Genomic DNA, 22,679 nt, shown 5'->3' with positions numbered 1-22,679 from the left:
AATGGTCACCAGGGCCTTTATAAACCTAGCTGTGCAATCCAACCAAACAGCGCCACTATGTATCATGGGCATTTATTAAGACAGGGTACGTTAGTTAATAGGTTCAAGAGATTATATTAGTTTGGGCATTACTATCTGCCTCTGTCTATCAGGGACATGGGGGCCAGGGAGAATTTCTGATTTCCCAGCTATTTGCCAATGTTATGCTTAAGTAGGGTTGGGGTGGACTCTGTGTTACATGGATGGGGAGCCTGTCCCAGAGTATGAGTATCCTCTGAGACACATGCCTATCTCACCAGCACATCTTATTTATGTATATCACCAGCTGAGACACATGCCTATCTCACCAACACATCTTATTTACGTATATCACAAGCTGAGACACATGCCTATCTCACCAACACATCTTATTTATGTATGTCACAAGCTGAGACACATGCTTATCTCACCAGCACATCTTATTTACGTATGTCACAAGCTGAGACACATGCCTATCTCACCAACACATCTTATTTACATATGTCACAAGCTGAGACACATGCCTATCTCGCCAACACATCTTATTTACATATGTCACAAGCTGAGACACATACTTGTCTCACCAACACATCTTATTTACGTATGTCACAAGCTGAGACACATGCCTATCTCACCAACACATCTTATTTACATATGTCACAAGCTAAGACACATGCCTGTCTCACCAACACATCTTATTTACGTATGTCACAAGCAAAATTTAAATATTTGGCTCTAGTGGTTCTGAGATGTGCCAAAGGTCCATCAGAGCTGGATGCAAGGATGCCTTGTATGCCAGGCACAGACTGCCTCTTAAACTAGTTTAGGTCCTCAGTGAGCTACAAGCTTGAAGGATGCATTACAATTACATTCAATGATGAGCTTAATACAGAATAAATAAAGTGGGATTATAACTTCTTTGGAGCTCAGTGAGATACCACAAAACCATCTTAAAACTAGTCAGTTTTCTCTTTGGCTTTTGTTGTTTGAGTGTAAACTTCTATCACTGTAATATTGAATGGCTTATCTTGTAGTCATACTGATATCATAAAAATATATGAAGACCTATCTATATCCATATTTAACTGACTAAACATGTTAGCAAATTAAAAAAAGTTCAAACGTATAAGACAAAATGAATAGTTAAGGTGAAGGAATTAAGTGATTTAAACATTAATTTGACTTACCTTTAGTCTTCTATGCTTAAAAACTGCATGTACTTTGTATGTGTGCATTCCCTGAAACATGCCTTTGTATTTGAGAAGCAGGTAAATGAGACATGCTCAGCAGATTTCGTTGCTTCATGTATTTACGTATTAATGACGTATGCAGCAAAGTCCAATAGGGTGGTCACTGGAGGATCTTTCCACCCCTGGAAAGACCATTACTTCCCTGTAACACCCATCCAGAGTGCACAACTGCACTTAGAAAATGGATTATCTGATAAGATATTTTGTATTTGCTTTATATGTTTTCCCGGCCTCTTATCCCATGCTTGCTAACAGCTATTTTATTTCACACAACCTGTCAAAAGTATATTTTAACAACTGCAGGATTGATTGATTCATGTAACACTGTGTGTATTTCACAGCATGGTGTTTCTCTTTGGTAACAGTTGTGTAACTGTGGAATTAAAATACATCTGTAAGGGGGTGTGGGGGTAGACACCCTATGCTGGAGAATGTGGAGACAAAGTCCATCCCATGTAAAGTTGTATTTTTATGTTTGCTAATATTTTAGTTGTGTTTGAGGTATGTGCATTTTGTGTTTTACTTTGATGAAGTGCAAAAGGAAGCTGTCTGTTCTACTTTTGCAAAAACTGCAGATTGACACAGTTGCTGTCAGCTTGCAATATGTGACTCAAAGAGTCATGAAGGCAATACTTTGTTGATTTGTAAAGCACATTTTGCACATATGCATGCAGTTTAGTACACTGAGCTAAGCAATGCAAATTCAGACTGTACTGATACTGAAAAGCTTATTATAAGGATAACGCATAATCTCTAATATTTCATTTGATATTTTGGGCATTTTGCTGATTTGTTTACAGAGTCTGACTTATTCTGGGTCAGTAAAGCATGAACATTAAATAAATGAAGAGAAAACACCAGTTATTCATACACTGAGATAGTTTCCTATAGCAATAAGACAGATAACTGAAAGGGAACTGAGATAAATGGAGGCTAAAATGAACATAACTGTAAAGTAAACTGGTTCAACTCAGTAAATGAACAGTATAGTGACAGTGATTTACCAGACAAAATCGGAATATGCATTGATGTTCAAGACCTGAGCAGAGCAATTCTGATTAAATACTATCCCTTAAAGTCAGTTGAGAAAACTGTTTCCATGAAGCCTAGGCCTAAGCGTTTTTCATTTTTTGATGCTAACCAAGGTTTCTGGCAAATTAAATGTGACCTAGGCAGTTCAAAACTATTTACATCTAACATCCCACATAGGTCAAGATTCTTGAAAATGTTGATTGGACTTTCTTTGGCCCTAGAAGTGTTTCAAAGCTTTGTGGCACAGATAATTGATGTTTGCCAAGTTTCGTGAACATTGCTGATAGCATGTTATATTGGAATAAGCCAAAGCAATAGGAAAGCACAAGACTGAAAAAGGCTGCTTAACAACATTAAAATAATGAAAATGAGTAAAGATAAACGTCAGTTATGTGTGACAAGCATCAAATACATGGGACATGATCAGACTAGCAAGGCTGCCAATCAAACCCTGAACAAAATGAGATTGGTCATTTATATGAAATTACCAATAAACAGGCATTAATTGTAGATGTGACACCCCAATCCTATATCCAAAATGGAAAGGGGGAGTGTTTGATGATAATGATGTCATTAGAATGGCCTAAAGAAAGGAAAAAAGATCCACTTCCCATTCAGACATAACACACATTCAATAATATAATTAATGTTGCACAAGGACTGCTGTTCAGACCTATCAAAGTCATAGCAACAAACCAGTTACATAAAATGATTGAAAGAGTATGTGTGTGTGTATGTATGTATATACTTATATATATATATATATATATATATATATATATATATATATATATGTGTGTGTGTGTGTGTGTGTGTGTGCGCGCATATGTAAAGACAGTGCATGTGAAATAATGCTTTGGGCTAGGCTAGTATGTTTCTTAAAATCAAAAACAGTGAAAAACTGCCAGATTTGCAAGAGATTTCATAAAAACAATGCCAAGAAAGAAATGCTCCTTCCTGAAATAGCAGATATGCTGTTGAGTAAAGTGGCTACAGACTGGTTCACTTTCAACGACTGTCTTTATCTTATTTGTGGTGACTATTATGTGAAGCATCCTGAGGTCATAAACCTGCATAACGCATCATCAGTGTTGTCATCATTCTTTATAAAGCCTTTGTTTCATGACATCATGTTATAGAACAGCAAGCATCTCTATTTCTGAAAATGGCTGAGAATTTGCAAGGCAAAAATTTCATTAATTCTGACATAGGAATTCTGACATATCAAAGCCTGCCTAAGATATACGCAATTAAGTGAGTCAATAGAAGGGCCAGATTCAATAACACCTGCATTAAGTGTACAAGATCTGTATTCAAGAACATCCCTACCACATTTTTTGCACTTTCTAGTCACTCAGAAAGATTATACTGTGTATATGTAGTCTACACTTTGTGGTAACCTTTATGAATTCCCCCTCAGTATTTAAAGCTACAAGAAAATCAGTAGGAATGCTAAAATTAGGAGGAAAAAAGTGTGAGTTATGCTTGTGTTGTCTGTTAACTCAGAACAGTGAATCCCAGGAAGGGTTATACATGCTGTCAAAAGCATTAAAACAAAAATGTATTGTTAGCTCAAAGCAAGATTACTTCTTAGTGTTGTTTGGATACACCAATACTCACCCGCAGGCAATTCCTGCTGTAGCAACTGGCATGTCTTTACTGATAGTTATAACTTCTTCTACCACAGTGATTTTAAAGTTTCTACATTTGGAAAATCTATTAAGGCACCTAGCAGGTGGGAAGACTATCCTACTTGCTATGACTGAGGATTTGTAAGTATGACTGTTATACATAACTGTGTATATACATTACTCAGACTGATTTAGTGCCATGCAGTCTGCTGAACAATTACATTTTTGAGTTGCATTTCATCTTAACAACGCTAGTAAAATGTGAAACACCAGTGTCTATATCACATCATTGATGTCAAGGTACATCAAGATGCAATACATCAAACATGAACTCATTAAATGCAAAGGTTTCCATTGACCCCATCAAAAAAAAAAACTAAACTAGGCTGCATTAAGCAAAACAGAATTTTTGCAGGGAGCAACCCCCCCCCCTCCTTACGCTCCCTGTTTGAAAAGCAACACCATCACGCACCCATGACTTTATATATACCAACTCCGAGACCACACTACAATGGAGAACAGGAATAAATAACTTTGCTTGCTGTAACATGATATAAAAAAATGGAAATAGGCCAAACTCAAGCATAAGCACTACTCCAGAATCTGCATTAATCCTTCCTGTTGACAAAACACACACACACCTCCCAACCTTCCATACATAACACCCTCACCACATAAACATCTACACTGAACATTACATGCCACTAATTTCAATGATCAGCTACCTACCTGCACTTCATTAAGACTTAGCATTGACATAACAGCACACAGCCAGTTTGGCCAATACTGTTCTGACAAAAGTATTCCACTTCAGCACTTCAGCGGAATCATTCAATGAACAAAACCATTTAGGTTTTCCATCCACATGTCACGCAGTTCTATAGATTTCTTAGATGTATGTGTACAACAGGATACAAAAGGCTTTAGATCCAAGCTACATAAGAAAGATTGCTGGAAGAACTCACTCTTGGCATTTGACAGCATGCACCCTAGATATACATATCGCAACATAGTACAGGGGCAGGTGAGCAGGGTCTCTAGGTTATGTCTTCTAGAATCAGATTTTGAAGAGGAGACGACTAGACTTAAGGAGAACTTTAATGATAGGGGCTATAAGCAGAATTTGGTAAATGAAACTGTGGAAAGAGGTAGATCCAAGCAATTCACAGATTATAAGCCCTGGATTTTAAGAGCTTTTGAAAGGGGTGAGGTCAAAAAGAGCAATGAAGCTTTATGCAAAGTCCCGCAGGTCATGTTAAACTATAGCAGTAATACTAGTGATATCTGCAATATAGTGAGGAAGAACTGGAACATCTTGACCAGTGATAGTACACTGGGGGGTATAGTGGGAACTCAGCCCACTTTTAGGTATAGAAGGAATAAAAACTTAAAGGATCTACTATGTAAGGAACCTTCCGTGCCAAATGTGTCCTATGCTTTACCATACTCAACAGGTACGAGTAATTGTGGATTATGTAAAGCTTGTCCCTACGTAAATAAAGATACTGTTTTTATACATCCCATTACCCAAAAAGTGTTTCACTTTAAAGGAAGAGCAACCTGCCGTACAACCAACATAGTATATTTAGCAGAATGCTGTCAATGCCAAGGTTTTTATGTGGGTAAGACGAATAGTATGTTCAAAGTAAGGATTCTTCAGCATCTTTCCAGTATTAGGAATAAAGATGAAAGAAATGCGTTATGTAGACATGTGATTTTGTATCCCACACATACATTTAAATTTAGGGTTATTGTAAATGTTAAACCCAGCACTAGGGGGGGTGATATTGTGCTTCAAACAGAAACTGTAGAAACAAAATGGATTGCTAGCTTAATGGCAAACAGGAAGCCAGGTTTAAATGATTACATACCAATTAAGCCTATTTTGAAAAATAGGCATGTCTTTCACTGAATGTGCTTGCTATTTCTGAATGTGATTGGCTTTTATATGTATATAAGTGAACCATCTCATTCATTTTATTTATCTGAAGAAGGGTCATCCCGAAAGCGCTTATCTTGTGATTTTAAGAATAAAGAAGATTTTTTAAGCTTTCAGCAGTGTCCAACTTTGCTTCGTTTTTCTTCATTTGTGCTACCTGCTTAAGTTGGACTTTGGCGTCTTACTGGGTATTTGTTTTCTACTATTTTCCTTGGATTTGTGTATCCAGTATTTTGCATGCTATGGCAGCGAACCTGCTATGCTAGAAACTACTTCTGTGAATGGACATCAAAACCAAGCCAATAAGAATGCTTTATGGCATCCTAAAAAAGCCCTGAACTGTGGAAATCCATTACTTAATTTGGGCTTTTCTACATGTAAAATAGGCATGAGTGGCTCCAAACCAGTAGCTGTGGATAGGAACTTTGAGGAACTAACCCGTGACTTAACTTTTAAAGTGAACAAATTGCAGAGACTTCAATGGCAGGAATATCATTTAGAGGCTTGTATCCAATATGGCATTGTTCGAGGGGTATGCGGATACTTTGTATGCCAGCACAAGGTGACCGCTACCGATTACTTTTGGCCAAATGGCAAACCATCAACAGTGAGACTAGTTTTAAGTACATGTCCCTGCTGAATGAGTTCTTTTCTCCGGAATTGGACATTTTAAAAAAAGTGACTGAATTGCAACATAAGCTTGAAGCTGAGTTTAGCGATGGGCCATATAGTGAACGCATGGAAGCACTATATGTTACCTTTACTGAGAATGACGATAAATTGAAAAACAGAAAACGGGTAAATTACAAAGAGATTTCCTGGACTTCACTAATGGGAACATCTTCGTATGGCCCAGGGCCAATGAAAATAGATCGATGGTGAATACTGCTAGGCGATTGGCAGATTCAACCAGGAGGGGAGGGAGGAGTGATGCGATGACGATGATGACGAACATAGCGTCTGAATGTAACACGTTTCCCACGCCGTTTCAGAAGGAGAAGGAGAGTGGTATCGGAACGCATTTTGTGACAGCCAACATAACAACATATGAATCAAGGGAGGAAGAACCAACGGCTGACTTGGCTGATGAACAAACGGACACGGAATCTATTCGAGTGCAGGAGGGTCCTGCCAGTGTCACGATTGATGTGACAAACTTAGGTACCAGTTCAAATCATGATGTAGGTACCTGCTCTTCACAACAAATTGTCGTAGTGAACTCTAATTCAGATGGCAATTCCTTGGGGGCACGCCCCAAGATACAAGGAGCGAGCCACAATAGTAATAATTTTTTGGGACTGTTACCAGCACCGGTCAAAAAGAAAGGTCCCTGGAAGCGGTCAGTAAGCGAGGACAGGGGGACCGACAAGAGAAGAAAAATTTGGGACTGACTGCTGATAATGATATGGGTATTGTTACTAACTTATCATCTTATGTTTTAAACTCTAGAGAATTAGAGGTGTTGAATAAGGGATTAACCTTTATTCCGAGCAAAAATGGTTGTTATGATGAAATGTTGATAGATATTATGTTATACTGCAGGAATGTGTCACTGAAGTTAATGTATGGTAACAGTAATGAGAAGGATTACCCCTTAGAAAACAAAGTGGTTTTGTCCCGCAATTAACATCAAGTTTGAATTTGTTCGTTAGTGCATGTGAGAAAGATATGATAGATTACTACAAGGAAGCAGATTTTAAGAAATATCACAACTTATCTGCTGAACAAAGGATAGCACTGAATAGTCTCATTGCCAACAGGGACATTGTGATAAAAAATGCGGATAAGGGGGGTGCCATTGTCCTTATGGACACAACATGGTATAACAACAAATTGAATGAGCTATTACAAGATAGTAACACGTATCTACTCATAAATCCCCTAACTGTAAAAAGTATTGTAGATAGGGTGAATATTCAATTAAATGCTCTATTGTTTGAAATGAAAATTTCTGAGGAAACTTATCAGTTCCTCAAAATAGAGAAACCAGTTATTCCAATCTTTAAAGCACTACCGAAGATACATAAATCTATCCAAAACCCACCCCTTAGACCGATAGTATCTGGGAGGGGATGGGTTATGGAGAATGTGTCGATATGGGTGGAACACACTTTAAAACCCTATCTAGATCAAATGGATAATGTGTTGAAAGACACAGCACATTTTTTAAGGCTACTAGGTCAATTGAATAAATCCTATAGTAAGAATTTACTGATGGTCACTATGGATATTCAAAGTCTATTCACTGTGATTGACAACAAGTTTGGTATTGATAGTGTACAATTGCTCCTGGGTGACCTAGGAGTTAGTGATGATAAGTTATCACTCATTACATCACTATTAAGCATTGTTTTGGAGAATAATGTTTTTCTGGGAGGTAATGGCATATATAGACAAGCGCAGGGGGTCGCCATGGGGACCCCCTGCGCAAATACATATGCAAATTTGGTTCTCTCCCAATGGGAAAGAACACATGTCATCAACAATGAGGAATAGAGACGTCAACTACAGTTATATCTACGTTTTGTAGATGACATTTTTCTTTTGTGGGATGGGACAGAGGAAGAACTAGATGAGTTTATTAACCACTTACACTCCACTACGAAGTTTTTTAGGTTTTCCATCAACATGTCACGCAGTTCTATAGATTTCTTAGATGTATGTGTACAACAGGATACAAAAGGCTTTAGATCCAAGCTACATAAGAAAGATTGCTGGAAGAACTCACTCTTGGCATTTGACAGCATGCACCCTAGATATACATATCGCAACATAGTACAGGGGCAGGTGAGCAGGGTCTCTAGGTTATGTCTTCTAGAATCAGATTTTGAAGAGGAGACGACTAGACTTAAGGAGAACTTTAATGATAGGGGCTATAAGCAGAATTTGGTAAATGAAACTGTGGAAAGAGGTAGATCCAAGCGATTCACGGATTATAAGCCCTGGATTTTAAGAGCTTTTGAAAGGGGTGAGGTCAAAAAGAGCAATGAAGCTTTATGCAAAGTCCCGCAGGTCATGTTAAACTATAGCAGTAATACTAGTGATATCTGCAATATAGTGAGGAAGAACTGGAACATCTTGACCAGTGATAGTACACTGGGGGGCATAGTGGGACCTCAGCCCACTTTTAGGTATAGAAGGAATAAAAACTTAAAGGATCTACTATGTAAGGAACCTTCCGTGCCAAATGTGTCCTATGCTTTACCATACTCAACAGGTACGAGTAATTGTGGATTATGTAAAGCTTGTCCCTACGTAAATAAAGATACTGTTTTTATACATCCCATTACCCAAAAAGTGTTTCACTTTAAAGGAAGAGCAACCTGCCGTACAACCAACATAGTATATTTAGCAGAATGCTGTCAATGCCAAGGTTTTTATGTGGGTAAGACGAATAGTATGTTCAAAGTAAGGATTCTTCAGCATCTTTCCAGTATTAGGAATAAAGATGAAAGAAATGCGTTATGTAGACATGTGATTTTGTATCCCACACATACATTTAAATTTAGGGTTATTGTAAATGTTAAACCCAGCACTAGGGGGGGTGATATTGTGCTTCAAACAGAAACTGTAGAAACAAAATGGATTGCTAGCTTAATGGCAAACAGGAAGCCAGGTTTAAATGATTACATACCAATTAAGCCTATTTTGAAAAATAGGCGTGTCTTTCACTGAATGTGCTTGCTATTTCTGAATGTGATTGGCTTTTATATGTATATAAGTGAACCATCTCATTCATTTTATTTATCTGAAGAAGGGTCATCCCGAAAGCGCTTATCTTGTGATTTTAAGAATAAAGAAGATTTTTTAAGCTGTCAGCAGTGTCCAACTTTGCTTCGTTTTTCTTCAAATGAACAAAACCATGGAACCCTAGCATAAGGCTTACCACTTTCCAATTAACCTGCAATAATGCTAACCTAAATGTTGGATGTCATGTGATTTTAATAACGCTAACCTGAATGTTGGATGCCATGCGATTTTAATAACACTAACCTGAATGTTGGATATCAAGGCGATTTTCATCTTTCGGAGCTTGATTCCCTGTTAGTAAACAGACTGGGCACATCTGACAGTCATTAGTACAAGCAATGTACCTTTACTACTTAAAGGTGTTTGATACAGTCTGTCACTAAGTGTTACTTCAAAGCCAGGATGAAATAAAAATGTTTTTTAGTTCACTAGAATAGTTTGAGATCTAACTAGACAAGTGCATAAAACCTACATCAAGCTAAAATAACTGCTCTGCACCTTAATGAATAAAGGCTGGGGTCTAGCGGGAATGATTATTAGGATCCTTACACTTTTAATTGTAAAATACATCATCAATTTATGAAAGTTTTTATTACAAAATATGTAGATGATTTGACCCTAATCATCCATGCTGAGAGCTTTCAAACACTATTCTTGACACTGCAGAAGGACTTCAACTCCCTCTCTTGGTGGGTGCAAAAGAATAAGCTGATACACAAGACAAGACAAAGCTATATAAATGACAGGATCAGAAGTCAACGTCCCTCCCAGCATGATACATTAGTTGCTGCTATCTGACCCCTTAGAGGTATTACTAACAGGAAATAGCCAGGAGTAATTACAGATTAAAGAATAATATTCAAGAACCACATGGACTCAGCTTTGAAGCAAATTTACAAAAGGATTTGAGCTTTTTGATAAATAACCATCATACTTACTAATCCACACACTTTCTTTCTTTCTTTCTTTCTTTCTCCATTGCCTGCTATATCATATTCAGGGTCACAGACAGACAAGCCACAGCTTGTTCTCAGCAAGCAGTGAGCCTAAGGGAGAGAAGCCGTCCTGGCCAAGACATCAGTACATCGCAGGATTCAGACACATTCTCACCCACACACTGCACAGAAACATACATGCAATTTACATGATTCAGTTGTTCAGTCAGCTTACTGGATCACTAGTTCTACTACCTGCATGTTTTTGGGACGTGAGGAAAGTGGAACTAGGACAAGGAAGGACACAGAGATTCTTTCCAGAAGGTGCCATAACTGGGAACTAAACCAGGGAAACAAGCACTGCAAAGCAGCAATGCTATTCACTGTACCTCTGTGCTAACCACTTCTTATTCTTGAAGCAAAATTAACCATGACTAGAACAGTGTGCCTACCAAAAGTGGCATATAGCATACAACCTTAGACAAAAAGGTCTTCACAAAATTATCACTGATGTTGCAGTTCTCAGTGGATGCAGGTTTGAAAAAAATCATCTTTGACAGTTAGGTATAGTCCTCAGTATAAGGTCTGCCAGCTGCACATGTTGTGTATATGTCTAACCTATCTTATACATCTGCTGTGTGAAATGGAGCTGTTTGCTGGTCATATTATGAAACTGTATTTATTGTATCCTTGTGTTATCTGTTTTTCATCAGACATTTTGTAAGATACTTTTTCTGCATGTTCAGCTCTTTAAATATGCTGATCACCTTTTATGCAAACATAGGAATAAACTGTTACTTAAGAATATTACAATGCTACAGACCTTTTCCCCCAGGCCACCTCTCTTAACAGGCTATATCATACAGTGACTAATAAGGTCATTAACACCTATATAAAGTAGATTTGTAACAGACATGCTACAGATGTATCTTAGATCCCAAAATCACTGTTATAAGGTGAACGATGCAACTGCTATAAAACTTTAATCTGTTCTTGACTTTGCAAAAATTGTTTATGTTTACACTGATAAAGGTGTATTGACACTTACCTTTCTTTCAGAAATGTCTGCAAGTTATGTTTTCATCCAGTTTGTACAGAGTAATATATACATATGAACTACCTGTAGCTTATTATATGCGAGATTATGTTATACATATTATTAACAGGCAGTCATAGACTTCATCTACCAAAGCAGTGTTTGAAAATAAAATCATCAAATGAAATTTAAGATAAATGTATGGAGGTGCGATAGTAAAAACGCTAGATCATAAGCACTTGAACTCCAGCTTTTTATATACTCTCACATTTCAAGACTCTATCTGATTAGTCAGAAAAGTGTGCTTCAGATATTTCAAATAATGAGTCATGTTGTTATAAAATTTCCAGATAAAAAAGGCTGAAAACCTGTTAATCAGAAAAAGGTATGAAAAAATGTATTTATATTCTTTCAATTACAGCAGTAAAGTTTTAATTTTATCTCTTGGGCAAGAGCTACTTTGACAGACTTATATTTTTGGTCTAAGAAAGTAAAGATTATGTTCCAAACAGCGTTGTAGTCATATAAATTATTTCAGGCATAATTTACCCTTGAACAATGATATACCTGTGAAGATATAATTCATTATTATAATTAATTTATTGCACATTTAATATTTGCATGTTTACTTTGGCCACATGATTAAAGAAAACACTTTAAAAAAACTATATAACTAGACTACATAAGTTCCCCTCAATACGAACAGTATATTTTAACATTTTTCTCAGCATTGGTCTACACCTTTTACAACAAAAAGAATCTATGATACAACAATAATTAGTTGTTTGCTAGTGGTATGCTTCTGCATGAAAGACTTCCAGTTACAAAGGAAACAAATTAAAAAAAAACTTTCATAAAAGTACACTGCAAAAATGCACATATAATTCATTGCCATGCATTATATAACTCTTTGTCCTGACTAACAGCACTGCTTCTGTTATTTTTGTCTACATGTTCTGAGAAATGATTAGCTTTTCTTATAACTTGTTTTAACCCCCATCTTATCAAAGAACTGTGAAACCATTCACTTGATTTTTATTGTCTACTCTCATTCAAAATGTAATTTTCTGAAGAAAGAGTTATCGAAAGAAACTGGGAGATGCGGATCAAATGGCCCACTCAATGTGTCCATTTCCCTTCGCAAGCGCTATGCTGTGACTGTTGGTTAACAAATATACTGCTTGTTTGACTTCTCAGCACTGCTTTATAGCAGCCCCAAGCATTATTGACTTCTATCAAGTTTTTTTTAATGTATGATTTCCTTAAACAAGCTGCTTCATTTATCAACACAGTATCTCTTCTCACCTTCTGAATGGAGCTGCCTTCATGGACATTATTAATTCCATTAAAGTACCAAAAAGCTACTTTCCTGGCTCACCTCACAATCCTTTCCTTGAAGGTACACATACTGCAGTCTAGTAATGTTTCTACACATATCTTCTGGTATATGCAGATTCAGTAAAAATATAGAAATTTACAAAAAAGGAGGCAGACCCAGATTAGGGGTATAGCTGGTCTAACAAATCACCTCTGTGCATGAAGGGGTTGGGGGCTGGCATAATGATTAAGGCATCTGCCTCACAGACACAAGGTACAGGGTTTGGTTCTCAACTTTGAAAGGAAAATTGGATACGCTTAAAATGGTCTGCAAGGGCAGCTAGCCCAATACGTACTTATGAACCTAAGGGGAAACCCCAGCACTCCAGGCAACATGCTTACAAGTCCATGTGCCACTCCGTGGATCTGCCGGTGTACCTCCACTGTCACACTTACTATTATCCTGCTCACCATCAGTCTGTCTGCAATTTTGCGTCTTTTGCTTCTAAAACTGAGCAGAAGTTTCCCAGTTTGATGTCAATCCCTCTCCAAATGAAGATAACCATTATGTTTTCTACAGTAGATACATCCTCTTGTGTATTCTGGAATACCTCAGTCTCATATCACAGTCTCACATTGACTGCCCACCTTAATCTGTTCTTCTTCTTCTCAGAATCACAGATCTGTCCACCAGGTACCCTTCCCCTGGGTTTTGTAACAAAAACAAATGGCTTTACATTTCTTTGTATTTAATGCATTTGGATGTTTATCATTTAATTCTCATCCTTTCAGTCCATAAATTTTGTATCACACCTGTACTTATCTTTGTGGCATCTGCATATGGACAGACATTCCTTTCCTGTTCACCTTTCTTGTCATTTACAAGTACAATACTGAAACACTTTCAAATGCTACAACAGTACATGCTTTGAACCTTCACCATCTATTTTAATGTAAATGAATGAAAAATGTATCATAGTCATATAAGTGCTTAGTGCAAAAGTACATACTCAAGAGATTGTCTTGCCATGGGAGAGAATACATGACAATTCTAACTGCAGGCTCACTTTCATGGAAAGTATTAAGCAATAATTTCCTGATGATGGGTAAAAAATAGTTCATTACTGTTTCAGCCCTTTACTTATCTACTACTGGTATAAACCAGAAACAAAAAATGAGGAAGTCCAAGGGGCAAATAAATAGACACTAGTTTTCTGTCAAGTCTCGTTTAATCCACTTTTCTAGTCCAGGAAAGAGTTGAAACTTGGAGGAGTAGAACCATTAATTCTTTCTCTGTTTTTAGTTTATTTTTATTAGGTTTTATAGCAGCTGTGCTGTCATATACAATATATGTGTTATGGCATGTTATAATAATTTATCATTCAATGGAAAGCTTAACAATCAAGAAGAATCACAAATTGCAATATATTATTAAACGGGTGTAAAGAAAAAAAAATGAAAATATTTATCCAGGAAAACTGCCTTCCCAAAATGTTTCTCAAATCATATAAGGTCCAGTTTACTTGTAATGCACTCAGTAAAGGCTTATCTTTGGGAGTTTGGGATTTTGCATAGTAAACAGTCTGAGGATCCTGTCTGATGCTACAGTGGCATTGTGTGAATTTATGCTACCAATAACTTGAGCTCGGGCATAGACTCATAGAGTTTGGAGGGCCAAGGTATGTTTATTTTCTCCATCCAAGGGTGAGAGTGCGGGCAGATGTCTCAAGATAGAAGATCCCTCAGTAGAGACCTATAGACTTAGCCTATCCCAGCATTATACTTATAACAGGAAAGGAACCAAGGGTTTTAGGAGGTATGAATGGGAACATGTGTCTCCATAATGTCATTCCATCCACCCATACTTATAAGTCCCATCTGATTCCTACAGTGACCCCACAAACACCCACCATCCATGACATTTACTAGGCAAGTAGGGAGCAGAAGTAGATCTCTAGGCCTTTCTTCAATATCACACACACACTACAAGCATATATATGAACAATTTAAATTTGACAGTCTGCCTACCATACGTCTTTGGGAGATGTGAGGAAACTGCAATGCCTGGAGTAAATCAATGTGAATACAGGGAGAGCATGTTCACTCCGAACAGAAAGTAGCTCATTTAAGAATTGAAGTGGAGAACCTCCTGCTGTGAGGCAACAAAACTACTCACTGCAGCACTTGCCATTCACATATTGTCACTGTCTACTACAAACACAAGGATGAAAAGGTTCCTATATTAGCACCGCATGCTACCAAAACAAGGAGGAAAGGTTCCCATATTGTCACTGCATGCTACCAAAACAAGGATGAAAAGGTTTCCATGTTCTCATTGCATCCCACGAAAACAAAGAGGAAAAGGTTCCCATATTGTCACTGCATCCTACCAAAACATGGAGGACGAGGTTCCCATATTGTCACTGCATGCTACCAAAACAAGGAGGAAAAGGTTCCCATGTTGTCACTGCATCCTACCAAAACAAAGAGGAAAAGAATCCCATATTGTCACTGCATCCTAACTAAACAAGGACAAAAAGGTTCCCATACTATCACTGCAGGCTACTAAAATAAGGAGGAAAAGGTTCCCATATTGTCACTGCATGCTACCAAAACAAGCAGAAAAAGGTTCCCATAATGTCACTGCATGCTACCAAAACAAGGACGAAAAGGTTCCCATATTGTCACTGCATGCTACCAAAACAAGGACAAAAAGGTTCCCATATTGTCACTGCATCCTACCAAAATAAGGGTGAAAATTTTCCAATATTGTCACTGCATGCTACCAAAACAAGGGCGAAAAGGTTCCAATATTGTCACTGCATGCTGCCAAAACAAGGGCGAAAAGGTTCCCATATTATCACTGCATGCTACCAAAACAAGGACAAAAAGGTTCCCATATTGTCACTGTATGCTACCAAAACAAGGACAAAAAGGTTCCCATTTTGTCACTGCATGCTACCAAAACAAGGATGAAAATGTTCCCATATTATCAATGCATGCTACCAAAACAAGGAGGAAAGGTCCCCATATTGTCACTACATGCTACCAAAGCAAGGAGGAAAGTTTCCCATATTCTCACTTGCATGCTACCAAAACAAGGAGGAAAAGGTTACCATATTGTCACTACATGCTATCAAAACAAGGGTGAAAAGGTTCCCATACTGTTGTTGCATCCTACCAAAACAAGGACAAAAAGATTCCCATATTGTCACTGCATCCTATCAAAATAAGGGTGAAAGTTTCCAATATTGTCACTACATGCTACCAAAACAAGGGCAAAAAGGTTCCCATATTGTCACTGCATGCTACCAAAACAAGGCAAAAAGGTTCCCATATTATCACTGCATGCTACCAAAACAAGGACAAAAAGGTCCCAATATTGTCACTGCATGCTACCAAAACAAGGAGGAAAAGGTTACCATATTGTCACTGTATCCTACCAAAACAAGGGTGAAACGTTTCCAATATTGTCACTGCATGCTACCAAAACAAGGGCGAAAAGGTTCCCATATTGTCACCGTATCCTACCAAAACAAGGGCAAAAAAGTTTGCATATTGTCACTGCATTATACCAAAACAAGGGTGAAAGGTTTCCAGTATTGTCACTGCATGCTACCAAAACAAGGACAAAAAGGTTCCCATATTATTACTGCATGCTACCAAAACAAGAACAAAAAGGTTCCCATATTGTCACTATATCCTACCAAGACAAAGACAAAAAAGTTCCCATATTTTCGCTGCATCCTACCAAAACAAGGGTGAAAAGTTTCCAGTATTGTCACTGCATGCTACCAAAGCAAGGAGGAAAGTTTCTTATATTCTCACTTGCATTCTACCAAAACAGGGAGGAAAAGGTTGCCATATAGTCATTGCATGCTACCAAAACAAGGAGGAGAAGGTTGCCATAGTGTTACTGTGTGTTACTGAAACAAGAAAGTAAAGGTGAGCAGAGGTGTCTGGCCCCTGCATTGTAAATAAGTAGCCAACAGAGGACAGGGCTGCCTAAAGTGCACGTAGTAAAATGAATTGTAATGATCGGGTGTAAACCAGAAAATCAAGTAAGAGATGTCACTTTATGGCATGTTTTGTAAAGATTGCAAGCATGACGTTTAAAAATATATTGATTCCTCATTGAAAACTGATTGATATTATAGTATGGCTGCTGGTTGCTCCATTTGCATTCCATATCTCTTCGATTTACTGCTTTTCCTGGCACCTCAATGTACAGATATTCATAACTACATTAGATTTTTCTTCTAGTATTTCCTGACTTCAAATCTTGCTTCCTATCTGAAGCTGTATTCATTTCTTGTGGCATCATTGTGTCCCAGAAAAGGAGTATTTATAATGCCAGGAGTCATTGCATTATGACTTTCTATAAAGGAAAAATGTAACTGGTAAATGTCAGCTGATTAGAAACACATATGCTACTTTTAAGCAGACTGTCTCAGTAACAGTCGATGATAAACAGAAGTATAATTTTAGTACACAGTATGACAGAAACTGGTATAAATGTAATTTTGTGGTGAAACTGTTCATAAGATATTAGGCACATTATAATAAGTCTGAATTCAAGTAAGAATTTATACAAGACTGGACCAAATATAACACTGTCATTGTTAAAGTGGTATATATTTTAAAATACGCATTAGTACTGTCAGATAATGAAATTATTCCAGCTGGTGTGATGGTCCTTGAAAATTACATTTTCTAGAATAACAATCCTATTTCACTTGCTCAGAGGAGGTAGTTCTAACTTTCCAAAAAGCATATTAATACCCCAAAAGAAAAATAATTTCTTAGAATTGCTCCATCTAAATCAAATGCGTCAAAAAAATTCGGACAACATCAGTTTAAGATGTACATTCTTTCCTAGCATGTGAAAAAGTATTTGGCTTCTTCCCTAATAGTGAAAGAAAGTAAACCAGTATTGCTTAAATATCTGCTTTAATAAACTTATATTTCTGATTCACAATAAAAAATTATTTATTGTATTATATAACAAGTCACAATGGATTATATAATGGCCACATATTATGCCTTTAGAAATGTAGGTGAAACCTGAAATATAGAAAAGAAAATTTGGGAAGCAAGCTAGACATTTCTTTCTGTACTTTAAAAAAGGTACATTATTTTTGGTATTGCAAGCGATGAGAGAAGTGAAAGCTTCTATATCACAAATCTCAGTAAAGATGAAGCTGTAATTTTTGTTGTTGTAGCAACCCTGCCTGTGTTAATGACATATTGGTTATGAGATGTTCAAGTAACAGCGTAGAAAGGCATGTGCACCCCATGTTCTCAAAATGTGAATTGTCATATAAAGCTTACTTTTCTCTAATATGTAGAAATCAGCATGTTTTCCTGAGATAGTCCCAGATCTTTGCATCTGTGAGACATACTTTAATTTTTGAAGTAATTTCTTTTCCTTGTTTCCTTTATTTGGCTCCAAATCCAGTTAACTAGGTAGATACTACACTGCTGTTTCCTGGTACACATGCTGTTAGACTGGTAATATGCCAGTTAGCCCCCACTCTCTCTCTCTTTGGCTTTTTAGCATGCATTCATCAATCTTTTGTTTTCAAATAGTGAAACATAGTGCAACTGTCCGAAGTCCAGAGACATAGCGAACAATGAACTGCCTTTACTGTTTTTAGAGTACATATCACTTAATAATAGTGAAAATGTCCCATGATTTAATGTTATTTGAGTCTAATTGTGACTGGAATCAGCTTGCTAGCCCTTGAAGCAGGCATTCATGACTCTAATTTGATTTGGAAGATTATCTAAAATATGTTGTTTCTGAGCAAACTGGAAAATCACTACGCCAGTGTAAATCTGTAAAAAAAAAATCTCACCTGTTCAGAATGTGTTTTCAGAATAAACTACGTAAAGAAAAAATATAAGAACCAGGATAAAAAAAAATGAGGATAGTTATTCCAGGTCCAGCTATAGAAACAAATATTAGCTGCTGCAAACGGACCTTCTTATGTTACTATACTGGTCTTTCTTCAGGCAAATACAGCATAAGTAAAATCTACTTCATTACCATTCGCTAAAAAACACAGTTATACATTATTGTCGGACTTAAGTTGATCCACCAGTAAAAAGTGACACATCATTGAAAAAGCTGCACCCATCCCAGCCTTCACTTTAATTTCAAATTACTTGCTTTTTCATAAGCATGCTTTTAAATTCACAAACCCATTTAACACAGAATTTTGGTTGCATGCTTAGCAAGGAACAAAACAATGTATACAATTGCTTGTGTTTGGTGATTGAGTACGGAATCAGCCTGACATATAAGATGCCATTAGAATTTGTATTTTTGTCTGTACATAAAATGAACTGGTATGTTTCAGTGATAATATTTGAGCGTGAACCTTCTTAAACTTTCCATCATTTTAAAACAATTGTCATTATTTTTTTTTTTTTTATTAAACATGCCCTTTAAAATAAAGCTACATCTGTAAGGAAAACTAGATCTGCAGCCTACAAGATTTTCTGCTCTGGCAGAACATGATGTCCTGTGTTTTTTTTTCCTCAATCACACATTCCACCTCCTTACCTATGACTGAATAATTAGTAATACATCTTACCTTGCATAAATTTTGAAATCATTCATCTCTCATTACGTTTTTCTTGGATTTAAATCAAAACAGTTTTTCAAATATGGTCATAAAACACCAGTAGAAATATCTGCTGTTATTTGTTCTCTATATTTAACATTACCCCACTGTGAAGAATTTGAAAGAAATTGTGAATTGTATTCTCCCTTTTCTAGGCACAAGTGAGTATTAAACCTCTACATATAACATGAGTGACTTATTACCTCTTGACAACATGCTCGTTTCAGTCTGAAAGCTTGAGCATGTATTGTAAAACCGGTGTTATTGCAGTAAATAGTATCACACAACCTGTGTTCTACAAAGCCAAAATACCATTCTGGGCAGTAATTTGCACGTCTTCGGTACCTATACCTGTAGTTCTCCATTCTGGTCATTCCTTTTTTTAATGTTCAGCTCCCCAGGTACTGACTAACAAGCATCAGAAGCTGTTTAGTGAAGCATCTTCTTCAAATGTGACCTAAATGCATGCATAAGTTTATAGGTTCACCTAGCAAGACTGAAACCAAAAAACCAAATCTGAAAAGACTGAATTCTGAAACAAAAATTCATAAAAGTCCACATACCATCAGTGCAGCATAATAATATAATGTAACATCAAAATTGTAAAATAAAAATACTCTTTGTGGGGAGATTGTGCCCCCCTCCCTGCCCACCAGCACACACACACACACACACACACACACACACACACACACACACACACACACACACACACACACACACACACACACCACCTAATACAACTGCAAGGTGGCACAGCGTCATAGGATCAGGAAATGTTCATCTGCAAGTGTTTCATCTTCCCTTTTGGCTGTGTGACCTTACAGACAGTACAAATTATGAGTGTAAGGAAAGGGTTCTGTCAGTGATTTCTTTTTTGACGTTCTTAGTCTTCTGAATTCCTTCTTTTCCCATTCATGCTTTATGTCTTCGATCTTAAGAGGAAAAGTCAAATACATTGCCAGGAGACCATTAAGGAGCCTAGCCCAAATTCCCAATTGCCCCAAAGCACTGTCTGGTTAAGTGACTTGCTCAAGGTTGCACAGAATACAAATGGAGGTTCTGGGAATCAAATCATGTACAACAAGAAGTAGCTCATTCACAGCTCATAGCCTTAATCCACTGTGCCAACTGGTAGACAAAAGAAATAACAGTTTAGGCCCGCAGACCTCAAACCCACATAAATGTGTTTTTAATCCAGTGCTCTATCACTACACTTCTGGTGCAGATTAATGATGACACAGGACTGTGACTGCATTGAAAACTATTCAGATACAACTCTGTGGGCAGACATTTTGTGAACAAGGTTTCTGTATAAAATAATGTTAGCCATTATGGTCACCTCTTCCAAAGTAAAACTGTTAAACCATAAGATCATCAAAAATGAAAATGAACAGCAGTTTTCCAAACAGAGCTTTGCACTGTAGTGATGCCATACCTTGGGAAATTTCGTATATGGGTAGTGATGACATCAGAATTGATTATTAGTAAAATAAGAGGTGTGTGCATACATCCTCTGATGTGGGAGGTGCTTCCTTGGCAAAATGTGCTTTTGGAGGATTTAGTACATTTAGAGAGTTTTGCTTATCCAAACGTGCTTGAGGTACTATCACATTGTACACTAATGATTACCCAGTGATATTCATCTGATGGTATTAGAAAAGACAAGATATAGTTTAATTAAATAGGTGATTATTTTTTTCTGAACAACACTGCAGCTCAACAGAAATGACATTAACACTTCAGAAAGCTCATATACAACTAATTCTAGATTAGAAATTAAATGAAATGCATTATGGGACATGTAGAGTCTTAAAATGCCAATGCCATACAGTATTAAAGTGGCAATGGCTATGTTAATTATTAACAATATATACAAACACTCAAGCAGATTTTTTTATGTCACTTATCATCACAGGTATGTTCTACTCAATATGTAGATCCATAACTTAGCTCTGTTGTTCATGACAATAAGGGTGAGAAACTACATAAAATCTTTGTACTAACCTGGTCCAAATCCTTACAAAATGTTCAGTAACCTAGATACTGCAGAGTGACCTAAAGTTAGTAATGTAATGTTTAGAGCCTTGGCCTATAATTTACACAACATCAGTAGAGGTTGTATTTATAATGGGAAGGCCATGAGGTAGGTGAAGTGTCCAGAATTTCAAAAGTAAGGCACTACTGTTTTTACTAAGCAGTTCTGGAGCTATGATCAAGGAAAAGCAGAGATTTGGAAAATGGAATCTTAATATAATCAGATTATTTATAATTTATTAAAGACAGTTTTTAACCATTTTTCACTCAATCTGCAGTAAACAGACCAATAACTGTTAACAGTAATGGGTAATATAAAGTTTCTAAATGTTACTCATTTTGGGGGGCTTGCAATTCTCAATACAATCCCTCAAAAGTACTGCTTCATTGCATTGTTATACATTTCTCTGATATCTCAGTAATCAAATGGATGACAAAACATTGATGGCCATGTAGAGGGTAATCAGCTCAATACATTGTCACAGTGACAATCTAAGTGGTGCATATAATAATAATCACTAGGTACTAGCTCTCCAACTGTGGGATGAAGGATGCTTTAGAAGAGATGTGCCAGGGTAAATGTATTCTCTGCCTTCTGTATCTAACCAGTTTGTAGAAGTAAACTAGGCTCTGGTACAGCAGTACAATGTGCTAACTAACCTAACCTGAAGTTAACTTTTTCTGGCAGAAAATTACAGACTTTCAATGATGTCAGGAAAGTGGCACAGTGGTTTGGTAGTTGGCACAGAGGATTAATGCTCTGAGCTGCAAATTCTGTGGTACAGGGTTTGAGTCCCTCAGCTTTCATTTGTCTACATTGTAACCTTGAGCAAGTTACTTAACCAGACATTGCTCCTGGGTCGCCACTAAAAAGGGACAGTGTGTCCAATGAGCTTACCTGGTTAATAAATGAGTATTATTATTATTATAAGTTTTAAACATTATCATGATTTAATTTTGCTATTTTTTCTATTTTTTGCAGCATAACAGAAATGTATTGTGTATTAGAGACAAAGGAAGAGGGAAAACAATGCAAGAGTAAAGTCAGTGCTCTAAAAGTAAATTGCTGTTAATTCATGGCCATAGTGGGAAAAAGAAAAAAAAG

The sequence above is a fragment of the Protopterus annectens genome, chromosome 6.part0 (assembly GCF_019279795.1).
Source record: "Protopterus annectens isolate FY-2018-M chromosome 6.part0, PAN1.0, whole genome shotgun sequence".
NCBI classification, from domain to species: Eukaryota; Metazoa; Chordata; order Ceratodontiformes; family Protopteridae; genus Protopterus; species Protopterus annectens.
The sequence above is the reverse complement of the archived record's forward strand: the minus strand, read 5'-3'. Positions refer to the sequence as shown.